At 40.1% G+C, this 19,042-nt stretch overlaps 1 protein-coding gene across 2 annotated transcripts in view; it reads right to left on the bottom strand.

The window, feature by feature from the left end:
* SLC7A2 (solute carrier family 7 member 2) overlaps nt 1–18,571 on the bottom strand; it is a 54,534-nt gene extending 35,963 nt beyond the window's left edge. The window contains exon 1 of one of the 2 annotated variants that reach the window (XM_053976763.1): nt 18,520–18,571. The gene's annotated coding sequence lies outside the window, so the exon portion shown is untranslated. Of the gene's footprint in view, nt 1–18,070; nt 18,135–18,519 lie in introns of those variants that run through there. The other variant, XM_053976761.1, reaches the window with a different exon arrangement.
* Nucleotides 18,572–19,042: the final 471 nt, after the last annotated feature.

Raw genomic sequence — 19,042 nt, forward strand, 5'->3', positions numbered from 1 at the left:
ACATGGGTTTACGAAGGGTAGGTCATGTCTGACCAACCTGGTCTCCTTCTATGACCAGGTGACCCGTCTGGTGGATGCAGGAAAGGCTGTGGATGTTGTCTATTTAGATTTCAGCAAGGCCTTTGACACTGTCTCCCACAGCACAGTCCTGGAGAAGCTGGCTGTCCACAGCTTGGACAGGAGCACTCTTTGCTGGGTTAGGAACTGGCTGGATGGCCGGGCCCAGAGAGTGATGGTGAACAGTGCTGCATCCAGCTGGGGACAGTCACCAGTGGTGTCCCTCAGGGCTCTGTACTAGGACCAGTTCTATTTAATATTTTTATAGACAATATGGATGAGGGCATCGAGTCCTTCATTAGTAAATTTGCAGACGACACTAAGCTGGGAGCTTGTGTTGATCTATTGGAAGGAAGGAGGGCTCTGCAGAGAGACTTAGATCGGTTGGATGGATGGGCAGAGTCCAACAGCATGAAGTTTAATAAGTCTAAGTGCCGAGTTCTACATTTTGGCCACAAAAATCCCCTATAACATTACAAGCTGGGGACAGCGTGGCTGGACAGTATTCAGACAAAAAGGGACCTGGGGGTACTGGTTGACACCTGGTTGAATGTGAGCCAGCAGTGTGCCCTGGTGGCCAAGAAAGCCAATGGCATCCTGGCCTGCATTAGGAATTGTGTGATCAGCAGGAGCAGGGAGGTCATTCTTCCCCTGTACTCGGCGCTGGTGAGACCACATCTTGAGTGCTGTGTCCAGTTCTGGCCCCTCAGTTTAAGAAGGACGTTGAGATGCTTGAGAGCATCCAGAGGAGGGCAACGAGGCTGGTGAGGGGCTTGGAACACAAGCCCTATGAGGAATGTTTGAAGGAACTGGGGTTGTTTAGCCAGGAGAAGAGGAGGCTTAGAGGTGACCTTATTGCTCTCTACAACTTCCTGAAGGGAGGCTGTAGACAGGTGGGGGTCGGTCTCTTCCACCGGGCAGCAACTGACAGAACAAGAGGACACAGTCTCAAGCAACGTCAGGGGAGGTACAGGTTGGATATTAAGAAAATTTTTTTCACTGAAAGAATAATAAAGTACTGGAATTGTCTTCCCAGGGAGGTGGTAGAATCACCATCTCTGGATGTGTTTAAAAAAAGACCGGACATGGCACTTGGTGCTATAGTCTAGTTGAGGTGTTAGGGCATAGGTTGGACTTGATGATTTTAGAGGTCTCTTCCAACCTCATTATTCTGTGATTCTGTGATTTTGACAAAAATGCCCTTGTTAAATGCTGTCAATCTGGTATACTTAAAAGACGAACAACAAGCTCTAATTGAAGTAACAAAATAAGATGGAAGTTTGGAAATCCAAGGCAGGAAGTCTGGGTCTAGATAAAAGGATATGAAGGACAAACAGCTCCTTGCAATTTTCTGGATTAAGAGCAGCTATGTACTTCCTAGCAAAGTTTCAGTGGTGCACAAATTGGACATGTTTTTTGTGCTAGACAAATATAGTCTTAGAAATCTATGATTATATACACAGCAGAATTTCTGGCTAGAACAAAACGTAAAAAATCAGCCTTGAAGAAAATCCAGGTGACTAACTTGGAACTAATTGTCATCTTCTGATTTAGGCAGGGATTTATTCCCTGAAGTCTAAGTTCCTCTCTATTTCTAAACTCTGCATGCACAAAACTTTTAAAAAGAACACAAAAATCAATGAAATCTGGTGCTCTGCTTCAGCACTGCAGATACTTAAGGAAACTGCCACAGCAGCCTGCCTGTTGTGTACAAAACATCTGCAATTACTTTACCTCTACATGATGGTAGATGTTCTACCTCCTCGTGTGTAACTCTCCAGTAGCACAAGCAGTCATCCGACCTCACCTTGGTTATCCCTAAAGATGAACTGGATGTAACACTCTACAGTCTCTTGCCGACGTAATGTTGAGAGAAATTTCTGAAAATTGAGAGTACAAGTTTGAAAAAGAAAAATGCTCTTTTTCTAGCCATGCACCATAAATGGGTATTGCTTCTGAAATTTTCAAGACAACTCATTTTACATGTGAACTATTAGCTAGGTAATATCCTGAGCAGGAAAGCTAAGACTGCACAAGGGTATAGATGGACACATTTCACTTACTCTGCAATTCCCAACAGTTGCAAAGAGAAATGGAAAAAAAAAATCAAAACAAACTACAAATCATTAGAACTGATCCATTATCTTCGAAAGAGGCCTTAAAGGCTGTTTTTTTTTTTTTCTGATGGGAATTACAAAACCCACCACAAACAGCAGGCAACTGTGTGATGGCCAGGCATACTTCTGAAAGGGTGTTCAGGGCAGGCCAACAGCAAATGGATGAATTCTCCAGAGCAGAAAAAATATGTTTACTCTTGAAAGATATTGGTGGAGTCTGCACTGGACTGCAATGATTCATATGAAACTGGTGACAGCTATTAGGCTAAAACACAAGAAAACGAGAAAAAGGCAGTAGAGCTACTGAGCCCAGAGATCAACCAGATCAAAGACAGCTACTCTTTCAGAAAAAAAAGATTCTTTTTAAAATTTTATTTATAACTTTGCTCTCTGATGATAGTTTTACAAGTGTGTGACATTCGAAATTTTGTCATGACCTAGACATAAATCATCCAAAAGAGCAGCAAATGAACCTGAGAAAGCAGATACTTTACAATTTCATGCCTATCACCATAAAATATACACTGGAATAAATGATGTGATGGCATGCCATGACTTCTTCAGAATTAAAGTAATTCCATGTTTCCTTTCATTCTACTTGTTCCTAATTCTATAATGCAAACTCTGAAAAAAAAAAAACCTCTCAGAAAGCTATTTCATTTCATTAAAGTTATGTTCTGCTAACAGGTTGTCTTCAAAGACAACACATAAACAGAGCATGAAAATATCATTCAGCTGGGAATTTGTTAAAACTATGAGTCTGGCTCTTCCAAAACTTAGCTTAACTCAGTTTATTCACATTTCTTCTTTTCTTCTCCCCTTCTTTCCACAAAAGACAAAAGACCAAACAAAATAATGTTCACAGTTTGAACTGCTTGGACATAAAACAAAGCACATTCATAAGAGCTTCTGTAAAAGCAAGGAGATGGATTCTAAGTGAATGTAAGTTGTGTTCAGAGGATTTCTTTGTTCAAAATTTATCAAACTGGTAAATTTGAGTATATGGCACACAAAGAAAGCACAAGTAACAAGCACATGCTGGATCAAAGGCTATTTGAAAAGTGCAATCAAAACCAGGTGAGAAGTCATGGATAAGGAGGAGTTAATTTTTGGTATTGGTATGAATTTTGGAACAGTATAAAAGATCAAAAAGAAGATACTGACCATAAAGATTATGACATCACTACTGCCCCAAAATGAATTTAACATCTCCCTAAGAATATAACTGGGTATTACATGGACTTCTACTCTTAGGCTGGCCATCACATATTAGCCACAAATTATTCCTTATGACATCTATGCTTAATACAATTTAGCAGTGCCCAGAGACAGCCAAAATTATATGCAATGGAATGCCCACTCTTAGGGGAAATATTTTTAACACTTAGATTAACAGAAAATCTTCTAAAAAAAACAACAAAAGAAAAAAAGAAAAAAAAGAAAAAAAGAAAAAATAAAGAAAAACTGAGGAAGAAGAAGAAAAGGAAAAGAATAAAGAAGGTTGAGCTGTATTTGATAAGCAATTTTCTGTCAGCTTTACCAATTTTAAGCAGAGTTTTGCATTATTACTAACAGTAAAATGACTTGGTGACCCATTTATTTGTATAATTCTTGAGGCTGATGTGACTCAAATTCATGGAACTAATTTGTCTGGATAACAGCTTTACAAAGATTCTGAAGAGTCTAGACATATCCACTGTGGGAAAAAAAGATGCGCAATCCATTTTATGCAAACTTTACAAGTAATATCCTGCACTCATCCTGTCATATTACAAATTGTACTTCTAAAGTCAACGGCAGATAAACTAAAGCATTTGAAAGTAGCTGTGTTTGTACAACACTGGAAAGTATCAAGGGAAATGGAAATGGCCCTTGCTTCAACTATTTTTCAAGAAATGATGTAGCAAAGAAAAAGGTCAGTTATCTGCAGTGCTATAGACTCCACACAACCTAAATTTTAAGGCATGTGAAATTTTACCTAATGATGATATGATATGATGATATGATAAGATATATTATATGATATGAAAAATAAGCTACTTTTCCAAGAACTTAACGATGTTATTTCCTGTCTACACTGATTGAGGATCAGGCAGAAGAAATGTAGGATCCATGAGAAGTTTGAGTACTAGACTGTTTCTAGCAGTCTAGCACAGCTTGACTAATTGGAGAAAGAAGAAAAAAGGAGGCGAGTGAAGAACAAAATACTTTTTTTTGAGTTGCACATCACTCTCTCCCAGTATAGTTACAATTTTAGCTTTCAATTAGGTTTTAAAACTTACCTCTAACATACTTTGGCTTTACTCCACTGTGGCTTGCCAAACTATTTTCCAAAATTGGTTTAACTAGAACTTTTTCAAACACTGCTGCCAAGATATTTAAACTTCAGGACAGGAAGAAAAGAAAGACTCAGGATTTATTTATTTTAAAAAGTAAAAGACAATACTCAATTCTTAATGCTCGATCCAAAATTCAAATTTATGCATAACCAAAAAGACTGAAATACCTTCAAAATTAGGGCTTTGTCATAAAAGCATTTGAATTTACTACAGATTGTAGCTACATGGCACAATTCTCTCTATAAATATACTTTGAGCCCCAGTTAGTGAAACAAAAAACTTTTCAATTGTGCTAAGATAAAATATCTCTGCATTTATTCATACTGCAGTAATACTCAGATCAGAATCAAGGCCTTAGAGCTTAATCTAACAAAAAAAATGATAACATGAGAGAAATAGAGTTAAGCAGTGAAATGGGCATGCGTTGGCAGGTTCATCTGTCTTCCTAGAGATGCACAATGAATATGCTTGACTATCAAAATACCAAGAATCTCCAGTGTAGCTACTGCTGGTCAAACAAGACCAAACAAGAATAAGATTGGAAACATCTGCCAAATACACATCCAAGTTTCTTTCGTTGGTGCTTTTTAGTTTATTCAAATTCAACATTTTCCTTTTCACAGCAAATGCAACACGCTCAAGCACTGTCTTTACACTGCCCTCTTTTTGGCAAAGCTTCATGGAGGTGGATACTGCCTTTCTACATGGAGTCACATGGCAAAGACAAGGGTAAGGGGTACAATTTGTTGCTGAGGTGATTTCAGTTAGACACAGGAGGAAAATTTTTCACAGGAATATTCAGCCATTGGAATAACTTCCCCAGGGAAATGGTGGTTCCCCAAGCGTTGGGTACTTTTTAAGATTCAGCTGCATGGGGTGCATCTTGTCTAGCCTGTGCTTTTGCCGAGAAAGATTGGACCAGATAATCCTTGATGTCCCTTCCAAAGTGGTATTCTATGTTTCCATGTTTCCATCAGTGGAAGATCCACAGTCAGTCTGGAATAAGAAATTCCCTTCTTTGGGTACTAAATTTTATGAGAACACATATGCACACCAAGAACAGTCCAATCAAAAACCTTTTATTTGATTTGAATTTCATGTTGTCATATGTAGCTCAATTTGCATAGAATACTGCCAAGGTAGATAGAGATGAGTGATAAAATGTGCTGGAAAATATATCTCTTTTTCTGACCATTACTACCAACAAAAAGTGAATGAATGCATCAGTCTCAGAGCTTGGAGATCAAAGTGGGACCAGCTGCTGAACTGTCACCAAAGCAAGTTTTAAACTGGAATCAGAAAGAATGGGAGAGTCCTGTACAACAACAGTAACTCCACTGATACCACAGAGCAACTGTCTGACTGCAGCATCTATAGGCAGAGCCAAGTTACCCTTGGTATGTTTACACTGGCATTTTTTGCTCAGATGCATATTTTCAAAGATATTTTCCCTGTCATCCAGACAGGGAAATGGCCTGGTTCACTCCATGGAACAATCCTGAGGCATCCTTTTGTATGAAAGGGAATTTGGATATGTATTCAAGAACAGCAACCAAGTACACTCCAAATAGTAATGGAAATTCAGCCTGTGGGACCAGACAAAAACTAACCTGAAATCCTCCCAGGTGTCCCACACATAGCAAAACATAAGTGGCGTGGCCAGTGAATCCATGGCATCAGAAGTTTTCCTCTGCAGCTTCATTCCTACAGAGCTGCACCAGTTGCCAAAGTAGACACTGCTACTGTGCACAGATAGCACTGAATGCTCAGGTGCAACAGCTGCAGGCTGGTCTGCAACCCACCTGAATACAAAGGTGTTATCAGACAGTTAAGCTTATCAGCTTATCAGACAGTTAAGCTCTGTGCTGCCATTGCTTCATCAGCAGCTATAGCATAGCTGGAACTAAAACCTCAAGCCAGCATTTCCAGCAAAGTAAGTGGCGTACCATAACTGGATGCTCACTCTGGCATTCTTCCCTTGGGCCAACAAACATTTCTGTGGTGCAAAAAGTGAATTAAACTGGGGAATGGAGATACACTTGGCAAGTACTAAGTCAATTTTGAACCAGATTGGTTTCCTGATACAATTTACTACAATTTGCACATGTTCTTGTACCAGTACTACTGCAGGGTACGAATGGAGAAGGATTAACTACTGTAGGCAAGACTTAAATATTACAGCTCTTTTTGGTGCAACCTTAACTCCAAGTAAGGACAAGATTATTCTCAAGAAAGGCCACAACAGTCTGAATGGCAAGACTAAAGTCTAGAATGTAACACTGCAGCAGTGTTGATGACGATTGACTCATAACAATGTGTAAAATCTGACTCCACCACTGGTAGGAACACGTGCAAAAGACAAATCCATTTTAAGTAAACTTGGACAATTAAGTTGTTTGGTACCCAGCATTACTGGTACATTTTAAGGGAATAGAGATATTTAGAATGTAATGGTTACAAAAGTTACTTTAAGTCTTATTCCATTCCAAGTTCTGTGAAATTAATTGAATACTGGCACCACACCCTGCACCCTGATGTGGCATTCACGCATGGGAAGGCCAACTGAATCTCTGACTACAAATTACTTGATCTGAAATACAAAAAACATAAGGATACTACAGAAATAATACAGACATTATAAGTTCTGCTTTATTTATAAGAAAACACAGCCTAAGTTATTTTTCAGCATGCCTTATTTTCAGTGTGCGTACTATTATTTCAGTCCGAACTGTAGGAAAAAGCAGCTAAGAAAGACAAGGACAGCAACCTACAGAGGCTGGATTTGCAAAGGAGGGGTTTATTTACTTTCTTATTTCAGTCTTTCAGTTTCTGGAGAAGACTATTATGAAAGCTCACCCCCACCACATGCTGAGATGGTCTTAATACATGAACTTGGAATTCAAGTAGGAAGTACACTGCTCATATATCTAAATCCATACAAAGCAGATTTCTTCCCCTTCCTTTCAGTTATAAATTTCTTACTGGTAACTGTCCACCTGGTTCACAGGGCTTAGTATATGCCTTTTTAGTACACAGTATATGCCTCAGTATAACATAAGGGTTGCAGCAAGCATACAGGCAGTACCTTCTTCCCACCACCCAAAAGCAAGCTGGTACACTGTACAAGCCTGAAGACGCATACAAACAACCACTCTTCACGGTGCAGCCTGCTGTGGGACCATATTCCGAAACAACAGTTTGAACAGTACTGTTTCACATTTTGCAACCTTGGGAGTGGGATTTTAACTCTGTTGTTTATCTCTTCTTGGTCTGAAGCGTATCCCACTTCTCCATTTCTTGAAGGCCATTACAATGCCAAGTTTCACCTCTTCAGGCAAAAAAATATATTTCTTGTAATGTCTTCTACCTCTGAGTCTGTTCTCAGACCCTTATCTTTCTCTTCTGCCCAGTGATTTACTTAATTTATCAGCAATACTGAACCAAGCCAAATACATTTCAGCAGAACTGTATCAGTCATGAAAAATACTAATGTCAAGGACTGCAATATTTCTGATGGGGCAATTCATACTTTCCATTCCTAGGCCTCCAGAGTAGAAATCCATGGTAAAATATTCAGCCTTATGCAAGTTCCCTGTCTGACTAAGTTTCATATCGTGGAAAACAACTTCTATAGCCTATCCAATTCACAGATTTATTTCCCAGGTTAGTTTTGGGGAGACTTATTTGTTGTGGTTCCTGAAACCCTGCTTTCTAAGTTTGCTAAGAGAAATGCAAAAGTATTCCACATTCAAGCCAGCAGCCATGCTAGCTGTCCAGGAGAACATGACAGAAGTAGCATTGTGAATAAACTTGCTTTATACCACCATTTCAAGTCTTCCTTCAGCCTTTGGATGCGTTTTCAAGGGGGTGTTTACTATCAAAGAAGATTCTACATATAGCACTTGGAAGTGTGTCTCCAACTCCTCTGACTTTCCATTTCAACTCAGATGATGTTTTCCAGAGTTTGCAGTCTCCTCCAGCAAGCTGATGAAATTCAAAGTCACATATGTCAGATGCCCTGCTGTGCATTTCCAGAGTCCTGTTTCCCTGAACATAGAAGGAATCAAAGTACCAGGAGAGCTTCTTTTACAGTTCCAGGTTTCTTTCCAGCCACCCCTCCAGGGAACACTATGAGCAACATTCACATCATTTTATTCTGCTGCCTTTCTGCTATTTGCAAACAGCTGCAATTAAGCCAACTCACTGTCTGTGTGCTATCAGCAATGCACTATCAAATTCTTAGAAAGCATATGGAACACTGAAACCCACACTTCTATTAGCTGGGTTTCAGCCAAGCTAAAATACTGTATTTCACTGTTCTTTTATGAAGATTAAAGGAAGACACTTATCAAACTCACCATCCTCTACAGGAGTAATTTGTACCAGTCATTACATAACTGTTTGGACAAATATGCCTGTTTTCATGAAAAAGCACAAGAAAATAATTTTGAAGAAAAATTTTTTAAAAATAAATTCTGATAGCTTATAATAGTCTACTAATAAATGCAAATGAGAGTTGAGATAGTGTTTGTGATGGGGAGGGAAGAAGAAAGATATTTGCCACTTTGGTAATTTCACTGGTTCCTATGAAAATATTCTCTGTATTTTCAGACAAACAGAGATCAGAAACATGTCAAATATGCAATACAGGAGCTACAGTTAGATGTGAGAGATTAAAAGTAAGAACTATCCAAAATTCTTCATTCAGAACCATTTCACATACAAGTCATTCACCAAGCCAGTCTAGAAGAATATCACTAAAAATGTACTTGGTAAGTGACACCTTCTTGTTTGAAAAGTTATTAGTTTCTTTAGTTCCAGTCCCAAGGAAAAAAAACTATGGAACTGAACTCTACAAGTCTTCCTTTGTTGCAGGAAAAGAATGATTCCAAATGCCAAAACTTACTTCTAAAGATTGAGGGACACCACTGTCATGGTTGAAGTTTTTCAACTAATGCTTTCTTCAGTGACAAAGATGGTCTAAAAGGAAGTGAAGACAAAAATCAGAGGGCGTAAGAGAAATTACGTTACGTTTTACAGCTATGTGGAGCATGTTAAATAGTTTCTTCCAATGGTGGTACAATTGAAGCAGCTCACACTACTCACTTTGTTCTCTCCTCTGTGTCTGTTCCTTAGCTGTGGCTGCACAGCCATGTGTGTGGCCATTCCAACCAGAATAGAGAACTGATCCTCAATCAAAAGCATCCCAAGAAAAAAAGATTAATGTTTCCTAATCCAGCTCATTGCACAGAACCACAAGCAGTTGTGCAAGCACAGAGGGAGGGTTACGGGAGTAGGAACAAGAGATAGCAACCTGGAGCACAACATAAGTGTTCCTTATGCTGACACTGCTTCAGTAAGAAATGCACAAATTGTACCTATGAGCCCATCCAGGCCCGGAAAACTACTTGTTTCACAGAGCATAGTGGATACACTTTAATTAATTTCAATGAAAGAGTGTAAACATTCACTTTACATAATCAGGAAGCTGACTTAATTTATTGTGTGTGAATAAAAATGCAACATAAACAGTATTTAACTGCAAATTCTGCTCATTTTGCATCTGCTTCATTGAACTAAGTGCAACCCATCTGTTACCATATAGGACAGAAAAGCTGCCAAATAGGAAAAAAAACCCTCTTATTTAATACAATTCTAAAATTATTTGCTTAGACAACTAATGAAGTGGAGTATATAGGCAATTAAACACCATAGAAGATTTTGCAGAGTACTGTAAAATTGAATGAAGGTTTATAAATGTTTGTAACTGGGACAATGAGAAATGCAAAACGGGGTTATTAAGTCTGATGTTGAAACTAATTACTTCAAAATAAGACACATGCATAAATTAGAAAATAAATTAAAACAGTCTAATAAATTATTTCTAAGAGCTGGACATTGCACAGGAGACTGCAAAACATTCTGGACCAGACACTCAGAAGCACTGTTCCACTAAGGAATAAATATTGAGACAATTAGAACAGATTTCTTTCACTTAGAGAAAGTACATTACAGGGCTGATTTTTCCCTCTCAGTTTCTTCACTCTTTACTATGCAAAATCCACACAATGAATCCCTCATTGCTCTAAGACATTCATTCTACCAGAACACCTCATAGCAAATGATAAATTGCTACCACATTGTATTTTTCAGCACCAGGCTCTACCATGATGATCAAAGTTGCATTTTCATGGGACAAATGGGATTTCTCCAAATGATACATGAACATCTACTTTTTAACTCCTGAAAACTTATAGTAATTGCCTCAAAAATCTAAAGGTGTCTCAGCAATAGCTGGTTGACATAATCCCCAGAAAAAGATTATACAGTTTCAGAGGTTGGGTATTCAAAAGAGAGCAGGAAAAACCAAGCAAATGTGGAGAAATGAACAAAAAGTAAGACTGGTAGGAAAGTAATGTATTAATATCATATTGCAACTGGCAAACGTACAATAAAAATAAGCTGTAAAATCAGAATGTCTGATTTTTGGGAGTATGTTTGGGGAGGGTAGTGGAAGATCACTGATTAGTTTGCCTGATGATCTTGGCCTAGAGCATCCATGAACTCAAGTTCTGATGAGACTGTCATGCACTTCAGCAAAATAAAATAGTTATTGTTGCTAATTAGCCAAGCAATTTTTAACTCTGTATTGTTTTTAGATAATAAAATATACATAAGAAAGAAAGAAACAGAGAACACATCAATTGTGAAGTCACAACACTTTCCATATAAAACATACTTATGAACAAATTATTCCTGCAGAACTATGTATTTAAATACTTTTGGTGTCCAAAGTATGCAGTTAAATAATTTTGTGTCCATTGTGGGATTGTTCTAACCTATTTATTTTATTGTCAGGTCAGCAAGAGTAAAACCAAAGACCATGAAGTAAGATCTTCTTCCTAGTGTTCTGTAAGCAAGCCAGCACTGAATGTTCTACTTATAATACATTTAATTTTCCTGCAATTTTCCAGAGACATGCTATGGTTCATAACATACATTCTATGCAGCACAAGAATTTATGCAGAATGTAACTGAAAACCTAGAGCTTTCAGGTGATCTGTATTTACCACATGTCTTGAACAAACCTCCTCAAACTCTGAGGAGCACACACCATGTGGATCATCATTGCTTCTCTATGCAGCATCTCATCTTCAGCTACAAACTACCAGAGGGAACCTCACAGTATTCTTTTTTCTCATGTAACTGGCATAACACAAGTTTGCCACTACTCCACCTCCACACACTCCAAGAGATCTTTCAAGCACAGTGGTCTCTCATTATTTTCCTAGATGTTGTGTTGCACCAACCATGTACTTCCCTGAGTAGAAAACCATGAAATTACTCTGTACAAACCAATGTAAACATGAAGTATAGGAGTCTTTATTGCACTGAAAAACGAAGCTGGGAAACAGCAAAAACAGTACTCTGAGAATATGAGGATCAGCAACTCACGTTTGAAGCTTCCTTGGGAGATATTTTAATCTTTTTAATAGTAACTATTCGGCCAATTTGGGTTTGGGGCACTGAATAAAACTAACAGTAATTATAAGTTACTTGTCAAAGATGGCAAGGACAGGTACACAGGCTACCTTAAAACAATGAAAACCTCAAAGCAGGTCTATTATTTTCAATAGGAAGTCTCCCCATAGATGGTTTTTTAATAAACACTGATTTCTATTCTTCTGGACTTCTCCATCTGAAAATGGAGATGCAATTGCATCTTCAGATGCAATTGCAAATTTCATAGTGTTTCTAACCAAGCACCATGTCCTTCTTGGTAATTCAAATATTTGAACTTTTAATATTGAATCTTTTTACTGATCTAGTTTGAGATAAGTGCAATTTTTCTCTTACCAGTTTGCCAGCATAGCAATTTACCTACTGCATACTCATGCCTTCTTGAAAAGTATTTTTTTTTTTAAAAGCTAAATTCATAGATGTAGAAGGTGCTTCTACAAACAGGCCTGAAAGAAGTCTCCAGCTTGGGACTTCCCTCTTCACTCAGGATGAGACCTTGTTATGCCTGTAGAACAGCCCCTCTTTATCAAAAAGTGCCCAGGGCCCCTCCTTGAGTCTTTGTAAAGAAAGAAGGTAGGCACAGTTTAGCAAACAGTGTATAGAGATAAGGCATCAAGATTTTCTAAAAACATATTGCTGAGGTAAAACAACAACCACAGAACATGTAAATTACTATGTACATATTGCACATAACAAACCTGATGTTTCATGATACTTCTTCAGTACTACCCTAAAAAATTCTCCCTGTCTTCAAATCCATGCAGCAAGAACAGAACAACTAAATTCTGAAACTGATTGTACTCAAAGACTTATCACTACTTTAAAGTCAGACTGTCATTACAAGGATCAAAAATACTGCCTACTCATCTAAACTAATGGCTACAAAAAGCACACTGAAGCACTGTACAGTTGAAAAGAATCACACATGCATGCTAATTCTATATATCCACAAGACTTTCATCTAATTCACAGTGCTGAAAGTATTTCCTGGCAAGTCACATCCCATCGTTTTCTCTCAACTGCATGATAGTCCAAAAATATCTGAGGGCAAAATAAAATCAATATCAGGACAAATAATTAATAAACAGTGTATTCAGAGGAATTAATTTAAGCCCTCACAGGAGTAAACAGATATCTGCACAATATCCAAATGTTTCAATTTCCTTAAATAATATGGAGATGTTTCTCAGTCTAAGGAAACTGAAAAAAGGGCAATACTAATCCCTTCCAAATTCTGTTTCAATTATTATTTATTCCAGAACCACAATGTGCATGGTACTGCACCAAAAAAAAAAAAAAAAAAAGCACAATCGCCTTCCCATGTTGTCAAGCAGCTTGTAATACAACTCCAGGCAAAAAATAGCTAACCTCAAAGTAGGCAAGGAGCACAGATCAGCCACATGAATTCAGAGAGCTATGGAACAGCTTATCCACATCATTCACTGTTACTATAGTAAAGGAAATTAAGATAATATTGCACTGTATCCAACTCCCTCCCCTAAAAAAGTCATCTAAAGCATAACGTTCTTTAAGGCAATAATAAATTTATTCCATACGTTTCTCAAAAAAAAAAATATTCTGGAAAGCAAAAAGCAAAGGTGGAGTAAATTTGTATATTAAATACAGACAATGGAAGAAAAATCTGCTAAACTCACTTGGTACAGTTTGTCTTTTCCTTCAGTCCAATCCCAACTGGCAAATGTACCCTAGTTAAGCTAGTTCTCTGCAGAAGTTTATTTATTTGCATTTTGCCAGTTGACATCTTTTTACATTTTGTTACTTTGCTACAACAGATAAATTCACAAAAATTCTAGTAACCAGTTAATTGGATTAATGCAATCATCCCCTTCTAGTAGTACATCTGACAAAATAATTTTCAGAAATGAGGTCATTTAGTAGAACAACAATGCAAGAAAACTCTGAAAACTGATGTTATCATCACAAAGAGGCAAAGCTACCCTGCTATTAGTGATAGAGGGAACTGCAGCATAACACTGAATCACCAATACTGATTCTGCCTGTTCTGATTACTTATCAGAAACAGCAGATGTTGTGTGCACTCCACTGCATTTCTGATGAGCTGTCACAGGGAACGGAGAGCACCAAAGCCCACCTTTCTCCAGCAACTGCATGGAGGTCTTTTGGGTCACCTTCATAAACTACTGGGTGTGGTAGGAAAAGGAAACTGCAAAAGTGAAAGGGAAAAGTCAGAGCCAGTGAACAATCATGATGATAATGTCATGGTTTATGTATGATTGCTTCCCCCATGTTTTCCCTGTGTGGCTGGTTTACTACTGTTTGTCAGACACATGCTACCATTCAGACACTAATGAGAGCCTATACTCTTCCAAAGTAAGTGTTGTGGAAGTCATCCTATGGCCTGGATTTTTATGTAAATTAGATTTAGATAATGTTTCTAGAAGTCATAACCCAAACTAGAGCAGATAGTTGTCATCAGAGCTCTGGTGTTACTATTCCATACCATTTTAAAGTTCATTGCTGTCTGGGCAAAATTTTGAGAGGCTTCATCTGTCTTAGAGATTCTATTAACTTTACAACATGAGAATGGAGATGTATTTTATTTGTGAGGACCTCTGTTATTAAGCTGAACCATCAAATGTTCTACTCCAGTTTGTTGCTTAATTATTCATAACAGATATTGGGGGGCTGCTTACATATATTCACAACCATCACACATATACTTGGAGTCCATGCAGTCTAGGACAGAATTTTTACAGCCACAGTAAAGAAAGGATAGACATGACAATTGTCTATGTATGCTAGCCCTGTAGCACCTCTCCACCCTCAATAAACACGGACTCAACACCAGCCATTAAACTATCAATTTTTTGGACTGTCACAACCTGCCCACCCTCATTTCTACAGGAGTTCAGTTCATAGTCAAGTGAGAATGAGGGATATGTAACTGCTGTAGATCATATATTGTCATTAAGAGACCTTAACAATCCTCTTGCAACCAGAATGCTTTATTTGAGGTAATTTCTTGTCCAGTTGTGTGTAGAACAAGATGTTCTGAAATCATCCTGTGGTCAGTCACATTTCCCATCAGTGTCGTACATCCATTCAGAAATCTCTCATTCCACACACATGCAATCTGCTGCAGGAACTCGTGAAGACAAGGACAAGATTCAGTGCCTTTCTAAATGATCTTTTCCTTGGAGTATGTCCATTTGGATAAATAAAAATTTTGAGATCAGGCAAGATAATACTGTGATCTTGGATGATTTTCAGCAATGACTAAGCTTAGGAGTCCCAGAAGCCATTTTTACTAGTAACCTCTATAACTCTCAATGGAGTTGTAGTGGCAAATCACTTACACAAATGCTTTTCCCAGCAGAAAGGAGGACACATTTGTCCTTTTCTGAAAGCTCAACTGTTTGCTTCTAAGAGCCCTGTCAGTTGACTTTCCAATACTAAATTTCTCAGCTACTAAACCTGTGGGATGACGTTCTCCCCAACTGGAGAAAGAATGAAAGGATGAAGAATTGAGAAGCCTGAGGATCAGAACTGCATCATGATACTGAAGGATCAAGGGCCATGTGCTAAATGGCAAAGGTATCAGGAAGATGGACACTTTCAGACACATGAAAATTTACAGACACAGAAACATGGCTCCAAGTACTTTTACTACACTGTACACTTTTTAATAATTTCAGCAACATATAAAATGATTTTTAATATCTTAGTATGGAAAAAGCTAATATGAATGCATGAAGCTCTGCTTTCAAAGTCACAAAAATGCATTGAAATGGCATTGCTACACCTTTGGCTAAATGGCATTAATAGATCCCTAACTAAAATATGCAAAGTACATTAATTTATTAACACAATGCTCTCAGGCACACGGTGTAATTTTGGTGCTGTCCTGTGCAGGGCCAGGTATTGGACTTCAATGAACCTTGTGAGTTCCTCCCAACTCAGGACATTCTGTGATTCTATGATTATTAAGAAAATTGAAACTCATTTTGATTTAATCTGTAAGTGTGTACAAAGCTTAAACAGCTACCTTGTCATTCATCTTATTGAGGTCAGGAACCTTGGTCAGACCATTTATGCATGCACACAGTAGCCAACATATTGAGCTTCAGGATCAAAACTTCATTGCATTAAAACTTCACAAAGTGCCAGGTTTCATTCACATCTGAATAATCAAAGTTGCATTTTAGTGACATCACTTAGACAGAAGATTACTCCATGCATGAATAATCTTTATCACAACATGTGGCACAAGAGTAAAAATGCATCCAATTAATGCAAAACATCACTGCACTTTTCATAAGATATCAATATGGTCACTTAGGTCTTTGTGAGGCTATTTTATTTCTGTGCCAATTTGTATCAGAACCCAGGGGACTGGGGTTTGGAAGAATTGTGTGGACAGGGACAGAGTCAAATGAAATAAATTACAGCCATGGAGATCTGCTTACAGGAGCAAGGCAGGCAGGCACCATGTCTTTTTCTGTCTGGGCATGTAGTACATCATAGATGTCAATGAAAACAAACTCAGCTTTTGTATAGGCATGATGCCTATTTTTACTGTCAATGTTTTAATGCCATTAGGTAACACAAACCAGAACTCAAAACATTTTTCACAGTGTTCCAAGACCCACTGTGTACTGAGTCTGCTCAGTGTCTACAGCAACTTTTATAGAATGTGTTTTGTCTTTCTAGCATAAACAAACTATCATCAGCTTGTTTCAATATATACAAGTTCCATGTGCCATGATCCCTTGTCTTACCTTCTCCATCTCTGAAACATCCAAATGCCTCACAATACATTTGTTTTGATTTTAACAGGAAGAATTTAAAGAAAAAAGTTGGAAAGCTTGTAAAATAATGTTGGGTATTAACATACTTGAAGCAGAGTGTAGGCTTGAAGAAAGCCCTTTCACACCTTAGGCCAAACTTCAGGAAACTTCTGTTCCTTTCAAGGTAAAGTGATGTGTTAAGCACTAGCATAAAAATCAGCAGAAACTACATGTGCTGTCAGAACTGAAGTGGTGTGAGACCCCCCCCTTCCCCAAAACTAATGTAATTCAGCCAAATTAATAGAGTTCATCCAGACCCTGCATCATTGAGACCATTATCATAGAGATTGATAATGCTCTACCATCCAAACGGTATCACAAATCTCAACTGTCACCTAATATTTTAAAGTGGAAGGATTATGTTCTGCAGCTTCTGATACCTTAAATTTTAAACTTATTTTACTGGACTCATTTTCTCCAGCTGTCAGTAGCATTACATGTAGGGTCATATATACTTCAAACACATTTCTTGATTTAAACATGCAAAGTTGGCAGAAAGGAACAATCTTACATTTTCTAAACTTGTTTTACCACAGTTAGGGACCTGCACCTACTTCAGGCTCTCCACTGAAGTGAGACTTCTCCAACTTCCCAAAACGCACTGAAGAGCTGGCGTTGCACTGTGACTGTGCGCTTTGGGTCAGTAACACCTGCACGGGTAACACCTGCACAGACCACACCTCCAGGTAAAGCCAGTGCCTTGAACGAGCTTGTCAGAAACCCAAGGAGGGGCGTTTCACCCATCGACGCCTCCAAACCTTTGCAGTAGCAGCAAATGCCACCCAGGACCAGCAAACAAGGTCCCACACGTGCCGCCCAGGAGCCCCCAGGAGCCTTTCCCCTTGTGCCCGACACCCACTCGTGCCGCATCCACCCCCGCGCTCCCCGGCTGCAGCAGCCCAGCGCTGGAGCGACGGCCACCAGGGCCGGCAGGGGAACGCCAGCGCCGTTTTCCGACGGCGGACTTTAAAAGGCAGCAAAGAACCCCTGTGTTTCTGTCCCCGTGCCAGCCGCCCGAAGCCAGGAATAGCTCCTGGGAGCGAGGCGGGGACCAGCGCCCCTCCGGCCGCACAAGCCTGGCTGGACCTGGGACTTAGGATCCCTCCCCACCACGTCCAAGCCGCCGGGAGGCCCCGATAGCGGTGTTTCTCCAACCCCTCGCCCACCCGGTCCCGAGGAAGGGAAGTGGCAGAGGGGAGCCACTTACGCGGCCCGGACACGGCTCCTTGCGGCGGCGGCGGGCTGCGCGAAGCTGCCCTGGCAGCGGTGGGGCTCTGCCGGCAGCCAAAGCCGGGGCGCTCCTCCCCTCAGGGAGCCCCCATGCCCGGCCTTCCCACACGTGCGGGCAAACCCCACCCTGCCGACCCCCTGCCCGCCCTTCCTCCTTCTCCTCCCTTCAGTGGCCAGGGCAGTCCGCTCCGCTGAGCGGCGCGGGGGCGCAGCGGGGATGGGAGAATTCCCTAAAGGGAACACACCGCCTTCCCCGCCGTGTAGCCCGGGGAAGGGAGGCCGGCCAGACCCGGCACCGCGGTCTCGGAGCCTGTGCAGATACCCCCGCTGCCCCCGCCCTCACAGACCCACTGCACCTCCGCGGGAGCGACCATTGGAGTCCCACCCGCGACGCTCTCATTCCCCAAAACCACGGGCTTCTCTAACCTTGCTTTGCCCCGAGTGGTTTGATGTTCCGCACGCGAATAGCCCTGGCGGGGTGTCATGAATGATACGCCCTCAGAAACAATTTTCCCTGCAGCTTCATAGGGTGAGCCTGCGGGTGGGTGAGTGCCTGCCCTGGCTTTGTGCTGGGGGCAGGAGGAGAGGCTGTTCCCGGGCCGGCCGCCTCCCAAACGCCCTTTGCCGCTTGCTGGATCTATTTTCCGAGGCACCTTTCAGAAGCGTGTGGTGGGATTTTGTAAGGGAGCTCCAGACAGTGGTGGGAACAAAGGTAGAAGAGCCGCCCTGTCTGTCCTAGCAGATAACAATTTCTATGTTTTGGGAGACATCATAGGCAACATTTGTCTGAGAGCAGCAGAAAGTGCTACAGGATGGGTACAAGTACAGTGCAGCTTCTTTTCATTCTAGTGTTGCCAAGCACTGCCTTTTCCTACAAGCCTTGTCATATTTGTTTGAGATACCTGGAACTTGGCAGCTCTATCTGTCCGCAGATTGAAGAGTTTGTGCC

The sequence above is a fragment of the Vidua macroura genome, chromosome 4, assembly GCF_024509145.1.
Source record: "Vidua macroura isolate BioBank_ID:100142 chromosome 4, ASM2450914v1, whole genome shotgun sequence".
Lineage (NCBI taxonomy): Eukaryota > Metazoa > Chordata > Aves > Passeriformes > Viduidae > Vidua > Vidua macroura.